This window comes from Desmodus rotundus, chromosome 4, assembly GCF_022682495.2.
Source record: "Desmodus rotundus isolate HL8 chromosome 4, HLdesRot8A.1, whole genome shotgun sequence".
NCBI classification, from domain to species: domain Eukaryota; kingdom Metazoa; phylum Chordata; class Mammalia; order Chiroptera; family Phyllostomidae; genus Desmodus; species Desmodus rotundus.
In genome coordinates, this window is record NC_071390.1 from 158582035 (window position 1) to 158596645 (window position 14611).

A 14611-nucleotide genomic window follows, 5' to 3' on the forward strand; every position below is an offset into this window, starting at 1 on the left:
TTTCAGTAATCCGTGATCTCCTATTGGTTTTCAGATACTCTTGTCAGTGTCACCATAAATGGCATGATGACCTTCCTGCTCCCAGGGGGCCCTTCAACCCTTTCTCCAACCTCCTCTCAGAACCTCTGCACCTCCTTCTCTACCGCCCCCCACTGGTTAGGTGTAACACCAGACCGCTACCAGGCTGCAGGAGACACAGGAAAGTCCTCTCTGTGGGCTTAAAAAAATTAAATTGAATAAAAAGCCCACCCGAAAGGGAAAATGCCACGTTTGAGTTTCTCCCAAATTCTGGAAACATATTGAGAGGATAGAAAAAGACAGAGTTTATTATTCTAATGAAATGTATTTGATCACTAAAAATGTTATGAAAGAGGACATTGAAAATTTGTTGGAATACATTACAAAATGGATTTTTATCACTGCAAATGAAATACAGAAAGGGCAGAAGACGGATTTTTTAAATGATACATATTTTTAATGCCTTCTTAGAAGGAAAAAGCACATTTCACTAGATGCAAAAAAAAAAAGAAGCTTTCATACCAAAAGGTAATGCATGTCTATTGTAGAAATTGAGGTAAGTTGAATAAGAAAAAAGAAAAACATAATTATTCTTAATACCATCTTTTAAAGAGTTAATCACTTTTAATCATTTCACAGAGGTCTTTCCAGTCTTCTTTCCTGGCGGGGTGTGTGTGTGTGTGTGTGTGACCAAAATGAGATCAAAGTGTTGTAAACTCAGTTCTTTCCTCTCTAAACTACATATGGAACATACTTCAGTGTCACTAAAAGTCATCTATAGCATCCATTCATATTTAGCAAAATTTTCAACAACTCCATACCATCAAACATATACGTTGTTTCTAGTTTAGGGATATTCTAACAAACTCTGCAGTGAATATCCTTGTACCTATAGCTCTAAGAATCGTCCTGATTATTTCTCTAGGATAAATTCCTTGAAGTCGAATTCTGGGTCAAAGGGTATGTAAAAAATATGAAACAACTTTTTAATTCTTATTACATGAGAGACAATCTTCTAATTTAATTTGTGAGAGGCCTCCATTAGCACACACGACTCTTCTTGGACGTAGCGCTGTGCGAGTTCTCGGTTAATTAAATGATTTCAGTCCTTGAACTTGTGGTTGCCAAGCTACAAATAGACATACGGTGCCAGTGAATCACCCAACAAAAATGTGTCCTTCTATCTAAAGTCCCCACGAGGCTGGCATTTCCTGCAACCTGTTTCACTCCATCTTAGTTGTGCTTGCTCACGTCTTGCCCTGCCAGGTCTGCCTCCTAGTGGATGTGTGAGCTGTGGATTATGCTGCCCCCAGATCTCTAAATCTCATTGGGCAAGATCCTGTCTTCTAAGTCCATGGCACAATCCACTGGTAAGTGCGCATTAGTTTCTCTCTGCCGGAGTTTGTAACACCTTGTAATTTGGTGTCGCCTTGGCCAATTCATCACGGTGTGTATATCTGATAGATCATTAATAAAGATGAAATGAGCAACACATAAGCTGACCTCCCTGGCCCCACCCAGGCTCCACCCTGTGTCAGTTTCATCCCTGTATTTTATGACACTTCCCTGCTTTCTAATTTTCACCCCATGTGATCACGTGTTGGCTAGAGAAGCTGGACTCCGTGGTCAGAGCACACGTTGCCTTAAGCAGGGCCCACACTGATGAGCCTGAGGACTCCACCTCACATTTTATCTTCCCCAGGCTCTTCCATGACCCCTGCACTGGAAATCTTCCACATACCTTTCCATCTCCACACTCCACCCTCTCCAGCTGGCTCTCTACCCCAGGAGGCTGAGCTGTACAGTGGCCTCCACAGACTCCACAGCCCTCTGGTTCAGCCAATAGGAGACAGAGGGTAGGAGCAGCATGAGGTCACATGTCCATTCACTCAGCTGTCTCCCTTTGCTATGGCCAAGTCCTTCCACCAAAGGCCATTGCCTTACCAGGGAATCTTCTTCAGACAGATCTCTCTCCAGCGTCCCCCATCCACACCCTCTCTGCCTTTTCAGTCCTAGGAAGAGTACAGGCTTCCAACCCACCCCTACAGTTTCCCAACACCTAGTGCATCCCTTATAAATAATCTCTTTATTAAACTCCCCTCAATTACCCAATGTAAGAGGGGTCCTGCCCGCACTGATGTACCGTATAACATGGCCGACCCTTGGATAACGCTCTATGGGGCTGGGATGGACAATGACACCAAATCCCTTCCAGACTTGAGCTTCTCAGCCTCCTCTCAGACCCAAAATGTCTAGCTCTGTTGAAGTTCTCACACTTTTAACACAAAGAACTTGGAAATTCTCTTCACGAGAGCTATTCTGGATGTTCCAGCATTTTCCATTTATTCATTTGGCAAATATTTATTGAACACCTACCATGCGCCAGACACTGAGCTAGACACCAAGCACTCATCTGCGAACAAAACAGACATGCTCGGGGCTGTGAGAAGAAACGGCAGCCGTGAAACCACAGACCCTGAAGGCTCTGCTGAGGTGCTTGTGGCAGAAAGAGGTGCCTTATGTTTTGCGTTTTCCAAATGCTTGCAGGACGGTGCCTCATCCTCTGAGGGTTTCTGTTCAACATTTCGTGATATTGTAAAAGAACTTCAGTCCTGGAAGTACAACAAGGCAGGAAGCTAATGTAACAAGAGGAAGATTTTGGGAAGGACGAGAGCCTAAGTTTCCCTACATTCAAAGATTCGCTGCAAGCCCCCAACCCCGACCCCCCGAGGCTGATCAGTCTTGGCACAGCCTCATCAGTGCTGCCAGTCCACGCAGTCTGCCCTGCCCCTGCTCTCCCCACACCTGTCACGCTCTCACACCCACCCCGCCCCAGCCTGTTAGGCAAGGCGTGCCTGTCCCAGGGTACTGGCAGCAACCACCCTGACCCTCTCCTTCCTTCCTGACCTGATCTCACTCCCAGCCATTTCTTCTAGAGACTGAACCTTGGGCCTCGCTGCCTTCACCACCACCACCCCTGGGCCTGCGAAACTGGTGTTTCCCCTCGGTCTTCCAGGACTTTGATTCTTGTTTATTTCTGGTGAGTCTGATTTAGCTCATCACTCTTGCTTTCCATAGCCCATGCTGTCTTAAGGAGCAGACCTTTCTCAGTTCTGGTCCCTGGAAGCTCAACACCCAACCTGAGCTCTGGACTCCCAAAGCCCCGAGCTCCCTTTTCCCATCAATCTGGTATTAACTTCTCTTCTTCAGATGCCTCAACACACCCAGGTCCCCTCCTTTTCCCTCTTCTCTATTCTCACTTTTTGCCTTCCCTCCTCCCCCTTCTCTACACTTTTGCCTCTTGCCTTCCTAAGAGCTATAAGAGTTCCTTGCTTTGAAAAATAGATATTTTCCTGAGGATTTGAAGGTAATTAAAGTCTGTAACATTTGAAATTTAGTTGTTTAAAATAATGATGGTGATGATAACAATAATAGCTTCCTATTACTATGTTTTCTACACACCAGGCACTGTAATGAGAACTGAGAACTTTATACACATCAGCTAATTTAATACTTACAGGAGCCCTTGAGGTAAGTACTATCATTCTGCCCAGTTTAGAGCTGAGGAAACTGAGGCTGAGAGAGATGCAATGACTGGCCCAAGGCCACACAACAAGTAGAGCTGAGGCTCCAACACAGTCCTGCTCAATTCCAAATTCCCAGTTCCAACCTTCTTGCCATTACCGTAGCACTGCTTGAAGGAATCTTAATTTCTCTTGAGCGGAGCAAACTTCTGTTACAGAAATGGCCCCTCCCCAGCTGCCCGCTTTCTAAGGTTAAACTTTTATATAATGAGCTTCCCTCAGCAAGGCACACCCATCCTCCTTATTGGGTGGGGAAAGGCCTGCCAGGTGAAACCTGCTATTTACTCTCCATCCACTGCTGGCCCTTTGAGGGGTGTGGCTGTGGGTGGGGAGCCACCTAAACCACCTTTTTACATCTGCTCACCCACAAGTCCCTCCAAGGACGACTCTGGCTACAGATTCTGCCCTCCTAAAAGCCCCACCACAAAGGACAGCAGCAAACACTTGGCTTAGACTGGGATTAGAGCTTCCGTGGACATACAACCTCCATATGCCCTGTGTTTCTCAAAGGAACGACTAGCTGCACGTGGGAAAGGCCATGCACTTCGTGAATCTGAGCTGGGAGAGTTCAATCATTCACTCCCTAAACACATGCAGAGTGTCAATAATGTGGTAGACTGTAGTCTAATTTAGCCATTTTCACTCTATCCTCTCATTTCCCCATTCTCTGCCCCCTTAATTTGGGGCTCAGGTATGTCAAATACTTTGGCCAGTGGAGTGTGAGCAGAAGTGATAGCGTGTCATTTTCGAATGAAGCCATTAAGAGGCATTGTGAACATCTGCTAGCTGTGTTGGATTCTTGCCCAGCAACATGGGAACATTGCTGGCCAGTGAGGGGGTGTTCCTTCAACCTGGGTTCCAGAATAGCAAATGATATGGGGGTGGCCCTAAGCCACAGCACCAACTCATAGTCACTGAAAAACTGCATGAATAAACAATGTCTATTTTTGTTTTTACAGGCCATTCAGACTTTGAAATTGAGTGTTATATAGCACTATCACAATAAAACCGACTAATCCAGCCAAGCCCATACAGAGCTATATTCCCAACCTACCCTCTGCTGTTTTTCTTGCTCTTTGAATTGAAATCTACGTTATGCTGCAGGTGATGAGTCTCACAGATCCATCCAAGGCACCTGCACAACTACTAGTCAGGTGGAGGAAGCTTTCTGAACAAAACTCACTGACCTACAATGTCATAAAAAGTGCCTGCAGAAACCCGATACCTGACACCGGCCCTTCTAAGAAAGCATCGTTAATCACTGATATGCACAGACACATGTTTTCCATTGTTCGTTATCGCTTTCTAAAGCTAACGGGGCCATATCAACGCTACTTTGACAACAGCATTTGTTTAGATGCTCCGAAGGCTCCAAGGAGTTTGATGTCTGTCACCCAAGACCACAGCTAGTCAGGAAGACTTGAAAATGGGGGCAGTGGCTTTCGAGGCCTCTCCACTCACCATCGGGTGCCCTGTAGGTGTTCCATCATGTTCTTTTCACTTTCTTTAGTTTATCAAGTACTTAGCAATATTTGCTGAACACATTCTGTACACCTGGCACTGGAATACAAAGGGGACAAGGCAGGGTTCCTGCTGCCAACTCACTGGCTGGCAGTCTCCCAGAAAGGGCAAGATGAGTACTTACATAACCATGATTCAAGACAACACATGTGAAACATTTTGAGGGAGGTGTCAAAAATTTGCTAGGGGTGGATTCAAAAAAGAGAAGGGTTGCATCCAATCAGAAGGGGTCAAGAAAAGAGAGCGTTTCCAACTGAATAGAATAGAACAGGAACCATGGAGAGAGATAATGGAAAGATTAGTAAAGGCCACACTGTGGAAAGCTTCCGAAGCGAAGTTGGTGAGTTTATTGTCAAACTCAAGAATGACCAAACACGCCATGAAATCTGTCACACCCCATTTGACCACGCCCTTCACTGGGCCCCAAGTTTGAATTGTTCTGAGAACTCCAAACTACTAACAGCTTGAACCTCAAAAACAACTAGAGGTAAAATATGCCGGTGTCATGCCCTGGCCAGTGTGTGGCTCAGTGGATTGAGCACTATGAACCAAAGGGTCACCAGTTTGATTCCCGGCCAGGGCACAAGCCTGGGTTGTGGGCCAGGCCCCCGGTGGAGGGGCACACGAGAGGCAACCACACATCGACCTTTCTCTCCCTCTCTTTCTCCCTCCCTTCCCCTTTAAAAAAAAAGATGCCAGTGTCAAGTAACTCTGCCAGCAAGATGGTTTCCGTGACTACAGCCAAGGAGGCGCACTACAAGCAGCCTGTGCATTAGGGAAAGAGGAGAAAGGACTTGGAAGTACTCTCACATTCTAGCCTGCTGTCAGTGCCGGCTGGGAGGAGAGGTGGGAGCAGGGCAATGGATGTCTGGAAGGTCATTGCTGACATGGACAGTGGTGATGACCATGGGGTCTTGCCTCTCTCCAGGAAGTAGCTTCCCTGAACCACGGCTGCACACCACGCCCTGCCCCGCCCCCACACCTCTTCCCCTGGGCTGCACCTGGCTTCTGGCCTCACCTGCCCCACCTAGTTACACCCATGACTCCATCTGGCAAGAAAACGAGTCACTATTAGGCAATTACAAAGCAAAACGAAGTTCAAGTACTACCAGGTTCCAGGTGAACTCAGCGGCGCTCCTCCGGTGCCATCTGTGTGCCTGCAGCCCTCTGCTCCCACACCCTATTGAAACGACCAGTTCATGGGCCCCACTGCCAGCGGGTCATACACTGCACACAGACGGGGCCGTGTCGGGTCCTTTCACCTCTGCATCCACTGCCTAGTCCCTAGGTGACGCACATGAAATAATAGCAACAGGATCTCCCTGTATGAAATGTTTTCTCTTCGCCTGCACTTGATATATTCTCTCACTGAATCCTTGCAACAACCTGACCGTAAGGGTAAGCATTATTATCCCTCTTTTACAAACAAGGAACTCAAAATTTTGAAAGGTTGATTCCTGCAAGATCATGCAGCTAGGAAGTGGAGGAGCTAATATCTACCTGTGTGTAAGACCCTTCTTATAGAAGCAGGTTTGTACGCAGTGAACGGGACTGACAGCCAAGTTTCCAGAATAATCAGACTGAGAATGTCCTCACTAGATCCACGGTTGGGGAGAAAGGTTCCTTCGAGGGTTGATAATTGGGAAATTCACCCCAGGCCGGTGTTCAGCTGAGACACACAGGGCCTTTGTTTATTGTCTTATAACAGTGGTTGAAACTGAATCGGACTCTCTAGAGCCGGGTTGTAGGGAATTTACAGGAGTTACTCTGTCCTTTTTTCCCAGGGTCGCACATGCCAGACCAGGAGAGAGTTTCTCCGAGAAAACCAAGAGCAGGGGCCGTACAGGTGACGAGAACTCACAGACCAGCAGATGGGTGTCAAACACCTGCTGGACACCCAGCAGCAGCCTGGGCCTCTTGGGCAGGTTCAGAGGATGGCAGCATTGGGAGATTGGCAGGAGCTGGGTCTGAATGCAAACTCAGGATGCTGCTGGGGGTGGGGGTGGGGAACGGGGATTCAAGGTAATGTGTCCTTTTAAAGCTCATGCTAGTATTCAAAGGGGCTTTTGTCTCAGGAAAGTCTTCTTTTTAATCCACCGGGGAATGAATCCACCACCCTTTCAGATTTTTCCAAGAAAGAAAACTGGGCCTCTATCACTGCTGAGTGATGACCAATGTCTGCTTTTTTCCAGAACGATGCTGCACAGTCCAGTGTCCAGACAGACCACGAGATGTGTCTGAAACAGGCTGGTTTAAAGGCACGCTGACCCCGGGTCAGGAGACAGAGATAAAGAGTGTGACTCTGGGCTCTGACCCCAGGGCTTGGGTAGGAGCGAGCAGGGACCCGCCCTGCTGACATGGTCTCCACCAGCTGGTTTATCAGGATGAAATTATTTTTGTTCGCAGCCGCACCCACTGCTCCACCTCAAGAAACCACAGGTAACTGCACTTGAACCCTGCCAAAGGCACACACTCAAAGAGTGCAGGTCTGAAGCCAGACCCAAGGGAGCAAAGCTTCCACAGAAACCCAGGGGGTCACACGGGAGCGTGGAGAGAGGGAGGGGCCACCGGGACTAAAGGCACTTCTTCGTCTCCCTGCAGGAAGACCAGTCAGGAAGCTAGTGAATGATTTACAGCGAGACTCTTTACAAAAAGGAGCACAGGAACATTCTGGATCTCTCATCCACAGTAAGTTAAGAAAACTCAGTCAAAATGCAAAATTCCAGAAGGCTTAAAAGATATATCAGGTGGAGGGTTAATAATTTTGACTTTTTGAAAACTTTACCTAAAGTCAGATTTCAACTACAGAGATTGGCCCTGTTTGATTAAGCGCTGGCATTTTCTCAGAGGAGCCCGAGGCTCCTTGCCAGCAAAGGGGCGGTTCGGAGGGAGTGCTGGGGTCACCCGGAAGGGAACTGCTAGGTGCCTTACAGGTCAGTGTTCTAGATCCCCCTCTCTCCTCCGCCTCTGCCCCCTCCCACCCCCCATACAGCAATGCGAAATTGCAAGTCAGGCCACTCCTCTGCAAGCTATCTTGTTTTAAGAAGGCAGGGTAAGTGAGGAAATGACCGATTAATGTAGCAAACACATTGGAAAGAACTTTTTGTTTGTTGAGTTTTTCCTGAGTTAAACTGTTTTCAATTAACATCGTTTTCCAACTACACTGATTTGGAGACAGACTTGGAATATTTATCGTTCTTTTACCAGCAGGAACTGCTTCTTGTGCTTATTCCATTAACAACTACGAGCCCAAAGTCAGTGAACTAATATGGCATAGCAGCGCAAAAACTGGGACCAGTAGGGTGATCCTGCTCTGCAGAATGTGTTCCCCATCCTAAAATAGCCAACTGTAAAAGACATAATCTGGGGGCCATCCCAGGCCCCACCTGCAGGACACTCAAGGCGCATCAGAAGTGAGAACAGACCACCTAGGACTACACCTGCTTTCAGCCCGTGCGCTCTGATACGGCCGGGCTGCTGCCTGCAGTCATGTGCAACCAGACGGTGCAAGGGGTATGGCCTCCTCAGATCCTTACATCTAGCATCTTTCCGATAAGCTGGTGCCTTTGCTGAGTGTTGAACACTGTGACCAGCACTCTGTCAAGGCCCAAGTCCCTGCTAGTTACAGAGGCTCGCTCACCGAGGTTTAATTTCTGCTCAATTTCTGTCGGGCACTTGGGCCTTGCTTAAAATACTGTCCGACAAATTTGGGAGAGGGGCATCTCTGTACCATCCATCCGCATTCACTAACTTAATGCCCCTATTTTGGCCATGGTACCCATCTATCTTGTTTCTCCCAACCAGAGACTTTCCTTTTTTCCTCAGAGTAAACCTCCAAATACCTCTTAGGTATACAAGAAATAGACCCCCAGATGCGAGGACTGGGGACAGTGATCTAGAGATCCAATAATTTCTCAGAGAGGTTTCACCCTATTGGCTCCCCCTTCAGGCACAACTCCAGAAGAATCCATGCCTTCGTGGCAGGTCAGTTAGCATCTTCCCTTCCTGCCACTTTAGCTGTGGCTTTTTCTATCCTGCTAAGTCAGTTTCTGTGTGTTCATCTATTGTCCAGTTTCCAAAATTATGTTTCTGTGTCCCCTCTCCTGTTCTCTCTGTCCCTGTGAGTTTATGCTTAAAAAGAGTCTTTGCTATAATTACAGTTGGGTCTGAGGAGAAAGTAGTCTTGGGCAAGGATGTTGAATCTACCTTCTGAACATGCAGCCAGAATACATACATCAAAGATTTCCTAATAAGATTTTTAGTCATTGGCTGTATGAAATAATCTTTAAGGGTTTTAAAAATTATTTTTGCTGTTGTCATTTTTGTCTTAAAGAACAAAAGCATCTGAAAAAATTGAAACATACATCAGAGGTCCTAAACAACTGGCAAAAGCTGTGTTTGGAACTTCACAAGAACATCGGACCTTCTTTGTGTCCAGAACAGACTGTTAACCACTTGACTGGAGAGGGTGGGTCCTCTTATGATTGTAGTGAGGTGTGTTTGCATGTCTGACCAGACTCAAATATAGTCCAGTTATTCACCCTGACATGGCTGGAGAATGGAAAAGGTCATCAGGATGCTACACACACACAGAGGTGTCAGTGCATGAGTTTTTGACCTATTACAAGAAAACACCAACTTGATTAACCATGGAGGTGACCCCATCTCTTAAGAAAATATCACCAAAAAGCCGAACGGCTTACTGTAGGAAAGAGAACAGAAGGACTTCATTCACAGATGGGTTTGGCCTAACCTTGGCCTTTTTCTCTCTGCAGCCACAGGGTGTGGCTCTGTGGCAGGCAGATACTTGAGATGTCTTCTAAGATTTATGTCCCTTTTATGTCCTTTTCCTGTGTATTCATGTAGGTACGCTATCTCTTTTTTTCTCAGAATTTCTCAATCATCCTTTTGTTGACACCATAAATACTTCTGAGTGCATACCTTCAGGCACATGCTCGCCTTTGTGTGAAACCGTGCAGGCCCCGCAGAGATGCAAACCACGTGAACTTCAGAGACGGGAGTAAACGACAGCGTTAGGGACACATTGCTTGAAAGGAGCTTCTGACAAGGTGTGGTAGGGTTTTCATTTTTATTTTATTTTTTTAGATGTTTGAAGCTCTTCTTCAAATAGCCCTTTAATCTTTTTTTAAAAAGATTTTATTTATATTTAGAGAGAAGAGAAGGGAAGGGAAGGGAAGGAACAAGAGAGGGAGAGAAATATTGGTTGCCTCTCTCACTCCCGCAACCAGAGACCTGGCCAGAAACCCAGGTATGTGCCCTGACCAGGAATCAAACCAGTGACTTTTTGCTTTGTGGGTTGATGCCCAACACACTGAGCATGCCAGTCAGGGCTTCAGTAGGGTTTTTGGAGGAGGAAAGATTCCTGGGTGGGATGGCGAGGGCAGACTCCTCCTTAGGGTACCATGGGGGCTGGGCTTTGAGGCCTGAGCAGATTTCCCTTCCGAGAGGATGGAGGGAGAGGAGGCCATCTAGGTGAGGGAACCTTATACATTTCAATAGTAGGAGACTTACCCTAACCTTCCCCAGCCCCTTAAAATTCGTGCTTTTTTGACTGGAGGGTGAGAGAGAAGAGGACATCTGTCGTGTAGGGTACCGACTGGAAACTAGTAGATAAATACATCCTGGAGAGCTGATGCACTGTATAGTGAGCACAGACAGCAATGTCGTACTATCGTCATCACACTGACAAAGAGACTAGTTAATCATTTCTACCAACACAAAAAAGAAACGGTAATTATGGGGCGTGATAGTGGCGCTAACTGCCCCCACGAGGGCAATCCTATGGCAATATATCAACGTGTCACGTCCACATGTTGTACACCTTAAGTTTGTACCATGTTATACGTCAAATATATTTCAGTACAAATCAATCAATCAATGAATGCTGTCTTTCAATAAACATAAAAAGCCACATCCTCATTCAGTGTTACCTGAAATCTCAAAATAAATTAAATAGCAACACTTAAACGCTCGAAGCCATTAAATAAAACAAAGTCATTAAACTAAATCCTACAGCTCCCTCTCCCCCACCCCGTATTCCCACTCTGTCCTGAGTAAAAGAACAAATGATGTAAAGGTGATCCTTCCCTTTCCCTGAAAGCCAGGGGACTTGACCTAAAGACCCCACTCTCCCTCCCCACATCCCACGGCATCAGTTACACACACACACACACACACACACACACACACACACTCAGCATTGCCTCTGGCAGGAGGTAGAGTTTCAGAGAAATCGATAGTCAGAGTTTTCATCTTCTTGCTCAAATCTGAGCTGATTTATCCCAAAACTAATAACTTGGCAGGAGCAACCCTACAGATAGCCTCCTTCCCTCATTAAACATGGGAGGTTTGAAGAGTAAAAATTACACAACATTTGCTGTAAGAAAAGCAGGCATTTTGAAAGAAAGATGCCCGGTGTCACTGCAAGGGTGGAAAGGCCCGTGCTCCAGCTAGAGTGCTGGTACTCCGGCAGGCCGTGCAGTCAGAGGGACTTTTGTGGGACATACTGAAAGGCCCCGCTGGGACGAGCCCCGGTCACAGAGCAAAGAGAGGCCAACAGAACTTCTTTCTCAACCCAGAGGATGGAAGGTAGGCTCGCAGCCCCACTGCCCTGGAAAAGGACTGCTGACCTCAGAGCTGTCTCCCAACAGAGTGAAACGATGGGCCTCAGCCCCACCACCCCGATAAAAACAGGGCCCGTGTATGTGTCCACTGGCGAACCCGAGGTGTGAATGCCATGGGTCCCATGGGTGAGGTCATGAAGAAAACAGGCGATCATGCCATTAATCATTGACTGGAAATCATAAGTCCCAGGATAGGCTCAATTCCTTGACTTTGTTCAGAAGAATAATAAAGAAAAGGGGTGCCAGATTGGGCTCCCAGCAGCTTTTTAATCAGAAAGATTTCCAGAGCCATAGATTTAATGTTAGCAATTAAGCTCACGGGCTAAAGAAAGGCACTGGCCTGGCATATTGCCCTAAAACCCTACATTCAGTGATGCCGTAAGCTGGGATTGCATTGCACAAAGGCAGCTGATTCCAACTGTTGTGAGGAAAGTTCGCAAAAGTTCACATTGAACTTGGCAGGCCAAGACAGGGCACTTTGGCAGCGCCACAGATTCTGATTGCAATTCCCCAAACCTGCCCTCAGGATTCCATTCTCCAGAGGACGGGTTGGCAGCTGGAAGTCCCATGTGACTGATTTATTAGCTCCTCTACCTTATGTACAAGTTTATAGGGTATTGTACCAGGGAAGAAAAGATAGTTCTGTGGAAATAGCTCAAGTCTCACATGTTTTGACGTTTTCTGCTAACCTTACAAACCTCTCCCCCAATCCTGTGGTTTTTTGGAGCCTGTAATGAGGAAACTCAGGAGGAGCTGGTTCGGAGGATGAAACTGAGTGAGACATCGTTTCGGGTTTTTTTATTTTTCCCCAAAAAGTTCACATCACCTTTGTCCCCCAGGGCTCAAAACACATTGGAAGGAGAGCCTTTACAAAGGCTTTCCAGTGTGGGGGGGGAGTGGTGGAGAGAGGGTGGGGTCGGGGCACAAGTTCAGGGAGCGGTGCGGTCTGTGGCGTTGAACAGACACTGAGTAAATATTTGAGTCTGTAGCACAGGGTCTGGTCAGTTCTTCCAGGACCCGAGGGCATTTTCTAATCATCGGATCAAAAACGTTGTTGACTCCTCATTTGAGCAGGGTAAAATCTAAGAGTTTTCCACTCTTTGATTTTTACTTAGCTTTCTAGTCTTATCTCTCACTACATCTCCCTCCCCCGATTTTTTCAACATTAACCACCCATACCCACAGTCACCCCCAGCCCCCGCACCACTCTGCTCCCTGCATTCCTGCCCAAAGGCAAACACTCCTAACACACACACGCACGTGTACATGCACACACACACTTCATTCTGAGCATTTACTGAGAACCTGCAGTGTGTCAGAGGCTGAGCTGAAATCCTCCCGATAAACCTATGAGGTTGGCACTTTCCTCCCCAGTTTTACTGAGATATAATTGACACATTGTTGTAGTTTAAGATGTTCTACCTAATGATTGGATATATGTATATATTGTGAAATGATTACCACAATAATTTACTTAACGTCCATTACCTCATGTACTTAGTTTTTTTTTCTTGTGATAAGAACTTTTAAAGTCTACTCTTTTAGATACTTTCAAATATACAATACAGTATTGTTAGCTAGAGTCTCTATGGTCTACATTAACAGCCCTAGAATTTATTTATCTTATAACTGGAAGTATGTACTCTTGGGGTCCATACTTTAATATCCCCACATTACAGGTGAAAAAACAGAGTCTCAGAGAGATTGTCTTGTCTAAGGTCACACAGGTGGGAAGGCCGATAGCAACAGGGCTAGAGCCCAGGTTCCTGACACCTGAATGAGACCACTGCCCTCTATCCCCTCCCCACACCTCCCACAAATCTGCCGGTTCAAATATAATTTTTGAATCCATTATGCTAAGATGCTTTCCCCATGCCTCCCATTGAAAATTTACCTCTCCCTCTCCCACATTTCTGTTGTATTTTTGTCTAACCTGTAGTAGGACACTTACCAAAATCGATGTAAAGTTAACACATACCCGCCTACCTAAGGATGCTGACCACAGATGAAGGCCAATTCATTTATGAGTCTCCAGCACTGCCTGCCATCCTGCCTCATGCACAGTACATGCTGAGAAATATTTGTTGACTTTACTAAAAGAACAGAATTCCTGAACCTCTTTAACAACGTGAGCATGCCAGCAGAGAATGGGAAAATCTCAGTCAACACTGAGTTTTGTTTTTGATGTTTCCCTGTACCCCAGAATGACAGCCACCACAGCTAATGATGGGCCCCTGACCGGCCCTGCTTAACCTGGGAGAAACCAGAAGAGACTCCCAGGAGCCCAGCAAGCCTTGTTCGGAGATGGAGGGCAAATTCCAGAAAGTCTCCATGTCTTCACTTTGTCTCTCCTCCCCAGCTTTTTCTTTTGGTTTGTTTTGTTTTGTTTTTATAATCCAAAACATCAGCAAATACATTCCATAACCCCACCAGTTCCATCAATAATGAAAGCTTGGCCGAGGGACAATTTCCCACCCAATGCCCTTGATTCAACCGAACTCATTGTACTGGCAGAAGAACAACCTTAAAAATGACACACTGGGGAAAAAGCAAACAAATATAATAACTATGCATACCAGTAAATATACCTGACAAAGGATGGAAAGCAAATCAGAAGAAGAGAGGCAGAGAACTTACATCAAAGGGCCATGTAGCATGAGGGTAGTGGCATTTAGGTTTTTGGAGCTAAAATGAGTTTGAATTCATGTCCTACTGCTTTTTAAGCATGTAACCCTGGATGATGTATTCAGCTTCTTTATGCCTCAGTGTCCTCCTCTAAAACACAGGGGAAATCCTAGCTCCACCCTCACACTGCTGTGAGTGTGAAACGTGCTATTGCAGCTG

The 14611-nt window shown here is 46.3% G+C and overlaps 2 long non-coding RNA genes across 4 annotated transcripts; one reads left to right on the forward strand and one right to left on the reverse strand.

Moving 5' to 3' along the window:
- Positions 1-311: 311 nt before the first annotated feature.
- Positions 312-3954, reverse strand: LOC123478020 (uncharacterized). The gene is made up of 3 exons (XR_006653119.2): positions 3537-3954; positions 2395-2630; positions 312-1475 (listed from the first exon to the last, which is right to left on the reverse strand). It is a non-coding gene; the product is annotated as an uncharacterized lncRNA (long non-coding RNA).
- Positions 3955-7609: 3655 nt separating this feature from the next.
- On the forward strand, positions 7610-14181 carry LOC123478025 (uncharacterized). Of its 3 annotated transcripts, none has more exons than XR_008426716.1 (4): positions 7610-7811; positions 10014-10192; positions 10295-10392; positions 13971-14181. It is a non-coding gene; the product is annotated as an uncharacterized lncRNA (long non-coding RNA). The 3 variants fall into 3 exon arrangements; XR_008426715.1 differs by lacking the exon at positions 13971-14181 and adding an exon at positions 9457-9591 and having other exon boundaries at positions 10295-11132; XR_008426714.1 differs by lacking the exon at positions 13971-14181 and having other exon boundaries at positions 10295-11132.
- The last annotated feature ends 430 nt before the right edge of the window (positions 14182-14611 follow it).